We start from the raw sequence: 12,715 nt of genomic DNA, 5'->3' as shown, positions 1-12,715 counted from the left end.
GGACATGACACCAAAGGCACAGGTAACAATAGGAAAAATAGACAAACTGGACTTCATGAAAATTTAAAAATTTTGTGCATCAACAGAGTAAAAAGGCAACCCATACAATGGGAGAAAATATTTGCAAATCATATATCTGACAAAAGATTAATATCCAGAATATATAGAGAACTCTTAAAACTTAACAACAAAACTTAACAACCTGATTCAAAATGAGCAAAAGACTTGAATAGATATTTCTCCAAAGAAAAGATACAAATGGCTAACAAGCACATGAAAAGATGCTCAACATCACCAATCATTAGGGAAATGCAAATCAAAACTGCAATGAGATACCACCTTACACCTATTAGGATGGCTACTATCAAAAAAATAGAATATGAGTGTTTGCAAGGACATGGAGAAATTGGGACCCTGGTGTACTACTGGTGGAAATTGGTACAGTCACTATGGAAAACAGTATGGTGTTTCCTCAAGTCATTAAAGATAGAATTACTATATGATCCAGCAATTCCACTTCTGCGCATACACCCCGAAAGTAGGGTCTCAAAGAGATATTTGTACACCCATGTTCATAGCAGTATTATTCGTAATAACTAAACTGTGGAAGCAGCTCAAGTGTCCATCAGTGGATGAACGGATAAGCAAAATGTGGATATACATACAATGGAATATTGTTCAGTCTTAAAAAGGAAAGAGATTCTGCAGTATGTTTTCAACATGGATGAACCTTGGGGACATTATGCTAAATGAAATTACCCAGTCAGAAAAAGATACATACTGCATGACCCCACTTATATGAGGTACTTAGAATAGTCAAAATCATAAAGACAGAAAGTAGACTGGTGGTTACCAGGGGCTGGGGGCAAGGAATAACGGGGAGTTATTGTTTAATGGGGATAGAGCTTCAATTTCACAAGATGAAAACAGTTACGGGGATGGGCAGAGGTGATTTTTGCACAAGGATGTGAACGTATTTGATACCACTGAACTGTACACTTAAAAAATGGTTAAGATGGAAATTTTATGTTATGTGTATTCTACGGGGGGGGGGGGGGGGCGGGGAGAGAGAGAGAGACAGAGAGAGAGAGAGACAGAGAGAGAGAGAGGCTTCCCTGCCTGTTCCACCAGGGCCGGGGCTACTAACCCAAAAAGGATCTAGCGGGTTCCACGTGGTGTCAGTGGGGCCGGAGGACTGGGCTGCGATGCGCACCACTAGCGGACAGGGCACACCGAGCACAGCCCTAGACGCCTCTACAGGCCCGGGAGCACGGGCCTAGGGCTCCTCCTCCCCCGTGAACGCGCGCCCTCGGCCCACTCGCGCAGGGACAGGGCAGGAGCTGGGTTGCAGACACTGCCCGGACACGTTCACAGCCAGTCCTGCGGGTTCCGTACGCAAGCAGAGTGCTGGGGCCGTGTAGTTCCCGGAGCAGGCGGAAGGCGGGACCCCTCCCCTCACCCCACTCCCCCGCCCCGTTTCTCCTCCTCCTTCCCCGGCTCCCCTCCCCCCGCGCCCCCGAGTCCCGTAGCCGGGCAGCCAATCCCAGCCGCGCTTCTGCCCGGCTGCTCAGGGTGGTGGCACGGAGCCCGGAGGCGGCTTGGAGAGCTCGAGCTTTGTGCCCAGCGGCAGGTAAGGTGCGCGGGGGGATCTGGGTCGCGTCGGGCTTTTCTAAAACCCTCAAGCAGGAGCCTGAAAAGTGATGCTAGTGGGAGACCCGGCGCCCGCCCCGCTGCCGGGCCCGCGAGCCCTCGGCGCCGCCCACCTCGCCCCGCCCGGGCCCGGCGCGGAGCTGGCTTTCTGGAGGCTCCGCTGGCCCGGGATCCCGACGTGCTCCCCAGGGAGGGCCTGTCTCAAGTAAACAAAGACCAACTATTAAAAACATTACATCTATGTTTCATTTGTAAAATGGTGATGGTTTCGGTTTTTATGCAGAGGTATTCGGCTCCTGCTGCGGGCGGGTGTCGAGGGGTGTCGAGGGCTCGGCCGGAAGGGAATCCGGGGACCCGCCGCGCTGGGGTTCAGCTCCTCGGTAGGAACCCTGCGTAGGTCCCTTAAGCTCTCCTGGCCGCACTCTCCTCTTTGGAAACTGGAAACTCTTATTATGTCAGATGTTGTTCTGAGGGTTACATGAATTAAGTGCACTCTTAAAAAAAAAACTAAGGCTGAGCTCCCAGCAACAACAGGGTTATCTAGACACAGCTATTTCAAAGTACTGATAACCCTGAATTGTTCCACAAAGGAACTAAGGTAGTTTGCAACAAAATCACGTAGAATAGTAACAAGTCAACATAGAATAAATGTAGCCAGATATTGGGAGCAGAGATAATGTAAGACAGAAAATAAGTCCAGGGGAAAAAATAAAGTGTGAACTTGCTGTGAAAATGGAAATGTTCTGTATTTAATTAATTTACATTTAAATAGTGTGTGTCTATATGGAAAACAATATGGAGGTTCCTCAGAGAACTAAAAATAGAATTATCATATGATCCAGCAGTCCCACTCCTGGGCACATACCGGGACAAAACTATAATTCAAAAAGATATGTGCACCCCATGTTCATAGCAGCATTATTTACAATAGCCAAAACATGGGAGCAACCTAAATGTCAATCGACAGGTGAATGGATAAAGAAGATGCGGTGCATATATACAATGGAATACTACTCAGCCATAAAAAAGAGTGAAATAATGCCATTTGCAGCAACATGGGTGCAACTAGAGACTATTATACAAAGTGAAGTAAGTCAGAAAGAGAAAGACAAATACCATATGATATCACTTATATGTGGAATCTAAAATATGACACGAATGAACCTACCTACAAAACGGAAATAGATTCACAGACATAGAGATCAGACTTATAGTTGCCAAGGGGGACGGGGAGGGAGAGGGTTGGACTGGGATTTTGGGGCTGGTAGATGCAAACTATTACAGTTAGAATGGATAAACAACAAGGTCCTACTGTACAGCACAGGGAACTATATCCAGTCTCCCGGGATAAACCATAATGGAAAAGAATATTTAGAAAAGGAATGTACTTATGTGTATAACTGAGTCACTTTGCTGTATAGCAGAGACTGGCACAACATTGTAAATCCACTATACTACTTCAATTTTAAAAAAGTGTGTGTCTAGTGGCTGCCTTATAGGACATTGCAGGTCTATATTGTTTTTCTAGCTGAGTCTCAAATTTGTCTCTAGGGAAGTAAACTTGGTCATTTGCATTGTTCCTGTTGTTTGAAACATACTTCATTCATTCATTCCTCAAATATGAATGGCCTTGGAGAAAGTAGAGCCATTCCTTATAATTAGCTGGAAAGACAATTTTCTGTACTTCATTATTAGAGCACCCTGATATATTGCCATGTGAAAGTCTACTCATTTGAGGAACTGGGGCTGGGAGGGACGGAGTCAGTGAATATGGCATAATTTATAACTTTTTTTAGAGTTTTGAATGAAAATATAAATGTTAACTTACCTTTATAGCAAAATTTAAAATATATAGATAAGCAAAAAGAAACAAAATCACTAAAAATGTCACCACTCAGAGACGTAATTGCAGTTAAGATTTTGATGTGTATATTTCCAGACCTTTGCCCCATGTAGCCATTTTATTTTCCTTGGTAGGCCCCAAAGTATCAGCTCCCTCCAAGAAAGGAAAATCCAGTCTGGGGGCAAGGGTCACTTTTACCTTAAACTTTGGACCTCTCAGGCCAGCACCTGGCCCCATCCGAGAAGATCACCATCTCCCTAATCCTTCTCCCGTACTTCTGCCAGGGGCCTGGCTTTGGGGCAGTGGTTATAGGCATCTGAGAGCATTTCGGAGAGGAGGAAAGTCACAGCTGTGGTTCATTCCGCATGAGGAGTAATCCAGGGTTTCTCATCCTTGGCACTGTTGATATTTGGGGCTGGATAACTCTTTGTTGGGGGAGGGCCGTCCCGTGTATTAGAAGAGGTTTAGCAGCATGCTGGCTCACCCCCCCGCTGCTTCTCATCATGACAATCAGCAGTGTTGGTTGAGACCACTTGGGTTAACGGAAATTGCTAAATTACTCATGACGTGCACTAAAGAGGTTCATATTCCAGTTTGCACGTAGGAGAAGGACGGAGATCGAAAGAGAGGCATAGCTTAAGCTAAGGAAGCTGTTTAGTCCTGGCTGTACGATCCACTTACGGTGAGATTTTGGTGGGCAAGTATATCAGTTAGGATGGAAACAGGAAAAAACCACAAAAATGCAAGACACTTTTGAGGGGACTCCATAGAAGAGGGGGTAGGATTTGGGGAACCAGCAAATGACAGTGCGACACCCGGGGAGGACGGCTGGCGGGGTGCCATCCCCACCCTGGCCGGAAGGGGCAGGGAAGGGACTGGGATACCAGAGCTTGGAAGTGGGGGCCGGGTGGGTGGGTTGGAGCACTGGAGGAGGAGCCGCCCTCCAGGGCTGCTGTGGCCCTGGCAGAAAGCGGCCGCTGTCAGAGCAGCAGCCCAGCAGATGGCGGGTAAGTTCACCAGCCTCTCCCTTTGTTACGAGTCCAAGTTCGTACTGCTCAGCCACATGACAGGCCACTAAATTGAGAGAGAAAGTGTTGGGGCAAGGAATAGCAGCTTTTTTTGGAAAGCCAGCAGACAGAGAAGATGGTGGACTTGCGTCCCAAAGAACCATCTTACCCCCAAGTTAGAATTCAGGCTTCAGAGGGGAGGGGGTGTGGCAGGTTGTTGCGAACTTCTTGGTGGGCCAGACCGGGAAGGGGATGTACTTGCAGCTGTCCAGGGAGGTCTGCTGTAAACCTCCAACAAGACAATGTGATTCTCTGTTGTGCAACTTTTTATCTCTGTATGAATGAAAATTGTTATACATTTAAAGGTCAAGCCTGGGAGGCAGAGCCGTGAGAATGTGTTATCATGTATATTTCAGGCTGTAGGCAACATTCTTTTACAAAGAAGTAGAGCCAGCAAAACGAAGCACAGGCAGCTGAGTGCAAAGGTGAGCGCTAAAGGAGTAGATCCAGTATGGAGTCAGGTTTGTTCTTCTCTGTTACACCTTTCCCCTCCTGTACCCACGGATCTCCTCCTCTGGCCAGTCGCTAGTGGAAGCTGGAGGGTGAAGCAACCCAGGTGATGCAGCCTGGGAAGGTCAGCCAGCTCCCGAGGGGGTGGGAGCAGGGCAGATGGAGAGCCAGCAGAACCACCAGTATCATGTGATCTAAAGTCTTCTGCCTCTGTAGAATGAAAGTTTGAGGGCTCCGACTCTTAAGGGTTACCAGGGGAGGAAAAGGAGATAGGCAAAAAATGTTTTTGAAAATTAAAACATATAACACAACGGAGGCCGCTGCTGCTTCTGACCTCTGACTCTGTTTCAAGCAGTAAGGTCAAGTCATGCTGTTTTAGCTACTACAGGATTTTTTTTTCCCAGCTTTATTGAGGTATAATTGACCAAAAAATTCTGAGATAAAGTATACTGTGTGATGATTTGATATACAGATACATTAGGAAAGTATTCTCTCCGAGTAAATGAACACACATGTTTACTGGTTTTGGTTTTGGTGAGAACATTTAGGTTCTACTCTCAGCAGATTTCAGTTATTCAAGACAGTGTTATCAACTATAGTTACCATTAGATCCTCAGACCTTATTCATTTTGTAACTAAAAATTTGTGCCCTTTTATCAACCTCTTCCTATTTCCCCTATACCCCAGCCCCTGGGAACCACTTTTCTAATCTCTGTTTCTGTGAGTTTGGTGGGGTTTTTTTTTCTTTTACATTCCACATATAAGTGATACCATGCAGTATTTGTCTTTCTCTGCCTGGCTTATTTCACTTAGCATAATGCCATCAGAGTTCACCTATGTTGTCAAAAATGACAAGATTTCCTTCTTTTTAAGGCTGAATAATATTCCATATATTGTCATCCCTTGGTATCTGCAGGGGATTGGTTCCAGGAGCCCCCGTGGATACCAAAATCCTTGGATGCTCAAGTCCCTTATATAAAATGGTATAGTACAATGAATATAGTTGGTTCTCCCTATCTGTGGATTTCACATCCTCAGATATGGAGGGCTGACTGTATATGGATTACATTTTCTTTATCCTTTCATCCGTCAACTCTTAGGTTGTTTCCGGGTCTTGGCTGTTGTCATAATGCTGCAGTGAACATGGGAGTACATATACATCTCTTCAAGATAATTATTTTGTTCCCTTTGGATATATACCCAGAAGTGGGATTGCTGGATCATACAGTAGTTCTATTTTTAATTTTTTGAGGAATCTCCATGCTGTTTTCCATAGTGGCTATACCAGTTTACATTCCCATCAACAGTGCACAAAGGTTCCCTTTTTTCTACACCCTCACCAGCATTTGTTATCTCTTTTCTTTTTGATAATAGCCATCCTAACATGTGAGGTGATTTGTCTTTATGGTTTTGATTTCAGTTTCCCTCATGATTAATGATGTTGAATGCTGAAAACCTTTTCGTGTACCTGTTGACCCTTTGTATGTATTCTTTGGAAGAATGCTTATTAAGTTTCTCCGCCCATTTTTTAAAAAATTTTTTTGGCCGCAGTGCGCGGCATGTGGGATCCTAGTTCCCCGACCAGGGATCGAACCCATGCCCCCTGCAGTGGAAGTGCAGAGTCTTAAGCACTGGACCGCCAGGGAAGTCCCTCTGTGCATTTTAAAATTGGACCATTTGTGGTTTTTGCCATTGAGTTGTATGAGTACCTTGTATATTTTGGATAGTAACCCCTTATCAGATATGTGGTTTGCAAATATTTTCTCCCATTCCATGGCTTCCTTTGCTGTGCAGAAGCTTTTTACTTTCATGTAGTCCAACTTGTTTATTTTTATTTTTGTTGTCTTTGCTTTTGGTGTCAAATCCAAAAAAATCATTGCCAAGACCAATGTGAAGGAGCTCACCCTTTATGTATTCTTCTAGATTTACAGTTTCAGATCTTAGGTGGCGCCATACAAACTTTAGGATTGCTTTTTCTATTTCTGTGAAGAATACCATTGGAATTTTGATAAGGATTGCCTTGAATCTGTAGATCACTTAGGGTAGTATGGACATTTTAATAATATTAATTCTTCCAATCCATGAGCACAGAATATCTTTTCATTTATTTGGGTCTTTTTCGATTTCTTTCATTCATGTCTTACAGTTTTCATTGTAAAGATCTTTTTTTAATTGAAGTATAGTTGATTTACAATGTTTTGTTGATTTCTGCTGTACAGCAAAGTGATTCAGTTATACATACATATACATTCTTTTTTTATGTATTCTTTTCCATTATGATTTATCACAGGATATTAAATATAGTTCCCTGTGCTATACAGTAGGACCTTTTTGTTTGGCTCAGCCTTTCTTACCTGTTTTGACGTGGATATTTTCTCATTCACCAGATGTGTAGGAGTCGCTGAGCTAGTTTCTGGATCTCTTTCAGAAGGGATTGCTCCCAGTGTAGCTGTACATTCAGTGTATCTGTGGCAGAAGGGGAGCTCAGGAGCCTTCTATGTTGCCATTTTGGTCAAATTTACTGCAGGATTTCTTTAAACTTCTTAATCCTGCATATTCCAACTCAATTGTGCTGTTTGGTACACTATTATAAAACATATCTTTGCTGGTGCCTGAATAAATAGTTGGATATTTTCTGTATATCTTGTACAGAACAATTTTTCTTGTAGCTTAACTGTTTACTTTTTTTTAATCATCACAGAAACCACATCATAATACCTCAGAGTTTGAAAAGGCCTTATAGTTTCTCACCTGATATCTGAGAATTTGCAGGGTCTTAAAAAAAAATGCATGAGAAATATATACATGTATCAAATTATCATAGGTACAGCTTAAACTTATAGGATGTTATCTGTCAATTACATCTCTATAAAGCTGGAAGAAAGCTGCATAGGAAAACAAAATAGGCACAAAACAGCAGAAAAGCATCATATGCTCAGTGTAGAGCATAACATGATTTATGCAATTAACATCAAGGTCACAAGTAACACACTGTGAAATCTTGCTTATAAAAAAAAATCTTGACTTATCTGCTAAGGAAAAAAAATACATTCTTTCTAGCGAGCTTTTAAATTGTTAAAGACAAAAGTTACATTTACAGGGATTCCTTCTGGGTGGAAGATTTAAATTCCTTTGGCCCCCACCACACACACTTGTCATTTGTGCTGTGCTCGGATGTTCCAGCAGTTTGTCGTTTCCAAAAGCGCTTGGCCGGAAAGAACTAGTCTTTCAGCAGTAGGAGACCAAGGTTTTGACCTGGACTTTCTGGGGGATCAGTGCCTAACGACACGTATGGGCCCCCCTGGAATGTCCTGGTCTCACCCCACTTTTAAAATTTAGTTGCACTCCAGTTGCATTGTTTGCAATTATTTGAGTTAAAAAGCTGCTCTTTTAAAGAATGGACACACCCTGGTAAGCCTAAATACAGGATACCAGATGTTCATTCCTTAGTAAGAGTGCTTTGACTCCTGGTATAACATTTCTCTTCTGTTACATCAAGATCACTCTCAGTAAAAGGCAAAAGGTTTTGAAACGGCCACGAGGAGGAACATGGAGCAGGTGGGAGGGGCCTGAAAGTTGGGGTGGGAAGGACAGTGGCTTCTGTTTGGAGAGAGTGCCAAGGAAAGCTTTACCTGTTCAGCACTGTTGTGCCTGGCGTCTCAGGGCAGCAGCTTTACTAGCTCTGATAACCTGAGCTTTGTCCTAGTTCACGTGTGTCTGTCTGCCCCTGAGAGAACCAGAAGAGAAGCTAATAACCTCCAGTTAACCAAGCCAAACATGGAAGAAAGCTAAAGCAAAGGAGAACAAAATAATAGAAGTGAGTTAGAATTTATGGCACATCAGCACTGGAAGAGTGTGTAGGGGTCATTTAATTTTGTCTGAGCTCTTCCCCGCGACCCCCAGCTTTTTCAAGGTGCAGGAACCAAGTTGCTCAGAGACCATGTGCCCTGGCCTCTGTCACAGAGCTAGTGGGTACCCAGGCCAGGTCTAGAACTAGTCTCTTTTTTAAAAAAAATTTATTTTATTGAAATATACTTGATTTACAATGTTGTGTTAATTTCAACTGTACAGCAGAGTGGTTTAGTTATACATGTATACACATTCTTTTTCATATTCTTTTCCATTATGGTTTATCACAGGATATCGAATATAGTTCCCTGTACAGTAGCACTGTGTTGTTTATCCATTCCATATATACTAGTTTGCATCTGCTAACCCCAAACTCCCAATCCATCCCTCCCCTACACCCTCTTCCCCTTGGGAACCACAAGTCTGTTCTCTATGTCTGTGAGTCTGTTTCTATTTCGTGGATAAGTTCATTTGTGTCACACTTTAGATTCCACATATAAGTGATATCGTATGGTATTTGTCTTTCTCTTTTGAACTTACTTCACTTAGTATGATAATCTCTAGGTCCATTTCCCAGAGGGTAGCTTGTCTGCTGCAGGAGATACTGGGGAAGGAGAAACCTATTTGAAAACGCTTTAAGCAGGTTATTTATGCAAAAGTGTTGACTTTTTTCCTTTAACTTTCTAGTGAACCACCGCAGCCTGAGCTGTTGTTTGTAATTATGCAGTAATTCAGGAACTAACTTGAGATTCTTCTCTTTTCTTTAAGTGGCTTCCGCTAGAGAGGCATACCATATATTCCTGGGTGGGAAGGCTGAATGAGCAATCCTATTTAATTTACAAATTTGATACAATCATAGGCACAATTCCTATGGAATTTTTTTTTTTTTGTAACTTGACAGAGCCGTTCTAAACTTCATCTAGAAGTCTGAGCGAGCAAGACTAGATAAGAATACTGAACAAGTTAGTGAGAGAACTTGAACTACCAGATAGCAAAACATATTGTAAAGCCACAGTTAGGTAAACAACATATTATAGGCATGGGAATCTGGGTCAGTGGCACAGCCCAGAAGGTGAAAGAAAGAATAACCATATGCATAAGAATTTAAGTATGAGCCATTGGGGGAAAGAATGAAAGAGTCAATAAATGATGTGAGAACAACTCAACTATTTGGGAAGATTACAGGAGAGTCTTATCTCATGCCATATACCAAAATATAATTTAGATTGATTAAAACTAAACATATAAATAAAGGGGAAAAAAGTTAAAAATCTAAGTGAAAATTAAAATGTATATGTAAGTCTTTCTAAACATAATACTAAAAGTCAGAAACTTAGAGCCTTTTAGGCTTTTAAATATTATTAAAAATATTTTCAATATTGTTAAAAATATTAAACCCTTGAAATAAAAAACAAACAAAAGTAAATCTTCTTGCACCCCAATGTTTATTGCAGCACTATTTACAATAGCCAAGACATAGAAGCAACCTAAATGTCTACCAACGGAGGAATGGATAAAGAAGATGTGGTACATATATACAATGGAATATTACTCAGCCATTAAAAAGAACAAAATAATGCCATTTGCAGCAACATGGATGGACCTAGAGATTATCATACAAAGTGAAGTTAGTCAGACAGAGAAAGACAAATATTATATGGTATCACTCATGAGTGGAATCTAATTTAAAAATGATACAAATGAACTTATTTATAAAACAGAAACAGACTCACAAATTGCTAAAACAAACTTAACGGTTACCAAAGGGGAAATGTTGGGGGAGGGATAAGTTAGGAGTTTGGGATTAACATACACGCACTACTATATATAAAATAGGTAACCAACAAGGGCCTACTGTACAGCACAGGGAACTCCACGCAGTATTTTGTAATAACCTATATGGGTAAAGAATCGAAAAGAGAATGAATATTTGTACGTGTATAACTGAACCACTTTGCTGTACACCTGAAACAAACACAACATTGTAAATCAACTCTACACCAATAAAAATAAATAAATAAAAATAAAATACACTAGAGTACAGGGGAAAAAAGTAAATCTTCTTGTTATAGGGTTAGGTCTTAGATCTTTTAGAATGTATTAAATGTAGAATAAAGTTCTCCCTGGGTTCTGTTCAGACTTTAATGGGTCTTGGCAGGACAGTGGGGAGGAAGGGAGAGATGTGTGATGGGAAGGGAGAGATGTGTGATGGGCAGGGAGGGTGCTGAAAGGTGGCCTGGGGTTGCTGCCTACCACGACAGTGCCATCTTATTACAAGGGAAGTTGAAAGCTGGAGAAGGAGGAGTATGGAAAGAATCCTGGCCAGGATACCCCTGTTGAACGTGCTTTATAAGTAATAATGCAATTCACCCTTGGTAATTTGACTGCTGGTGCCTAAGGTGGTAAGGTTTCTAGGTGGGGTCCTTTCTCATCCATGTGCATCTCTGCAAATTGGTTTGGTTTTGTTTCGCTTTCCCCAGATTCTGTGGGAAAGGTAGTAAAGTTCATAAGTAATGTTTTATTGGCTTTTTATAGGAAAGCTTTTCTGGAAGTTCTTATTGGAAAGGGAAGGCAAGCAGCAGTAATGTTTCCACAAGAACAAAGGACTCAGGGCAATTTAGTGATTTCTCCTGTGGGGACTGGAGACAGAATTGGAAAGCAGTGGTTATTACAAGATACTGAATATATCAAGAGTTCCCTGTGCTCTACAGGAGGTCCTTGGTTATCTATTTTACATATAGGAGTGTGTATCTGTTGATCCCAAACTCCTCATTTATCCCTCCCCACCCATTTCCCCTTTGGTAACCGTAAGTTTGTTTTCTGTGTCCGTGAGTCTATTTCTTTGTAAATTAGTTCATTTATATCATATTTTAGATTCCACATATAAGTGTGATATCTTATGATATTTGTCTTTCTCTGTCTGACTTACTTCACTTAGTATGATCATCTCTAGGTCCATCCATGTTGCTGCAAATGGCATTATTTCTTTCTTTTTTATGGCTGAGTAATATTCCATTGTGTATATATGTACCACATCTTCTTTATCCATTCATCTGTTGATGAATGTTTAGGTTGCTTCCGTGTCTTGGCTGTTATATATATGTCACATATATGTATAATATATATATAATATGTACATATATGTGTATTTATAACTAAATCACTTTGCTTTATACCTGAAACTAACACAACATTGTAAATTAACTGTACTGCAATAAAAAGGTTAAATCTTGAAAAACAAATTTTTAATTAAAAAAGAAAAACGGGAAGCAGTGGAATTGCTAGGTCAGAATTCGCTTGCTCACATTTGGGATTTTAATAGATGTTGCTAAACTGCCGTCTGTAGAGATGATACCTACCTATAGTTCCCCAGTAATAGGTAGGAGTTCCCTGGTGGTCCAGTGGTTAGGACTCTGAGCTTTCACTGCCGGGGCCTGGGTTCAATCCCTGGTTGGGGGACTAAGCTGTGCGGCAAGGCCAAAAAAAAATCAGAGATATTTGACCAACATGTGGCAAATGTTTTGATCTCTGTCAGTCTGACAGAGCATCTAGGTAAAGTCATTTCACAACTGAGGTTGAGCACTGTTTTAAGAGTCACCAGATTTTCCTTTTCTGGGAATCAGAGAGCATTTTAGAGCTGGAACAGACCTTAGAGATGAAGTCCAGCCATTCAGCCTACACGTGGAGAACCTTTTTGGCTGTGGTCACTTGGCTAGTCCATGACTGAAGCCAGACCAAAACCCCAGGTCTTTTATTTATCATAAAAGCTCTCTGGGTGTGTGTAAGACAGCCCTGGAAAGGTCTCTGGGGCAGTCTGGGTTTGGCGCCATAGCCAGGAAGCTGGAAGTTACAGCAC

At 41.8% G+C, this 12,715-nt stretch overlaps 2 protein-coding genes across 3 annotated transcripts in view; one reads left to right on the top strand and one right to left on the bottom strand.

Moving 5' to 3' along the window:
• The window catches only part of LOC133096744 (cytochrome c oxidase assembly factor 1 homolog), a 194,063-nt gene that overhangs the window by 123,652 nt on the left and 57,696 nt on the right, over window positions 1-12,715 (bottom strand). The gene's annotated exons all lie outside the window — the stretch shown is intronic.
• BLVRA (biliverdin reductase A) overlaps window positions 1,331-12,715 on the top strand; it is a 57,441-nt gene continuing 46,056 nt past the window's right edge. Inside the window, exon 1 of one of the 2 annotated variants that reach the window (XM_061198403.1) lies at window positions 1,331-1,630. The gene's annotated coding sequence lies outside the window, so the exon portion shown is untranslated. Of the gene's footprint in view, window positions 1,636-12,715 lie in introns of both variants that reach the window. The other variant, XM_061198404.1, reaches the window with a different exon arrangement.

Source organism: Eubalaena glacialis, chromosome 8 (assembly GCF_028564815.1).
Source record: "Eubalaena glacialis isolate mEubGla1 chromosome 8, mEubGla1.1.hap2.+ XY, whole genome shotgun sequence".
Taxonomy (NCBI): Eukaryota; Metazoa; Chordata; class Mammalia; order Artiodactyla; family Balaenidae; genus Eubalaena; species Eubalaena glacialis.
Note: the sequence above shows the minus strand (reverse complement) of the source record. Positions and strands in the feature narration are given on the sequence as shown.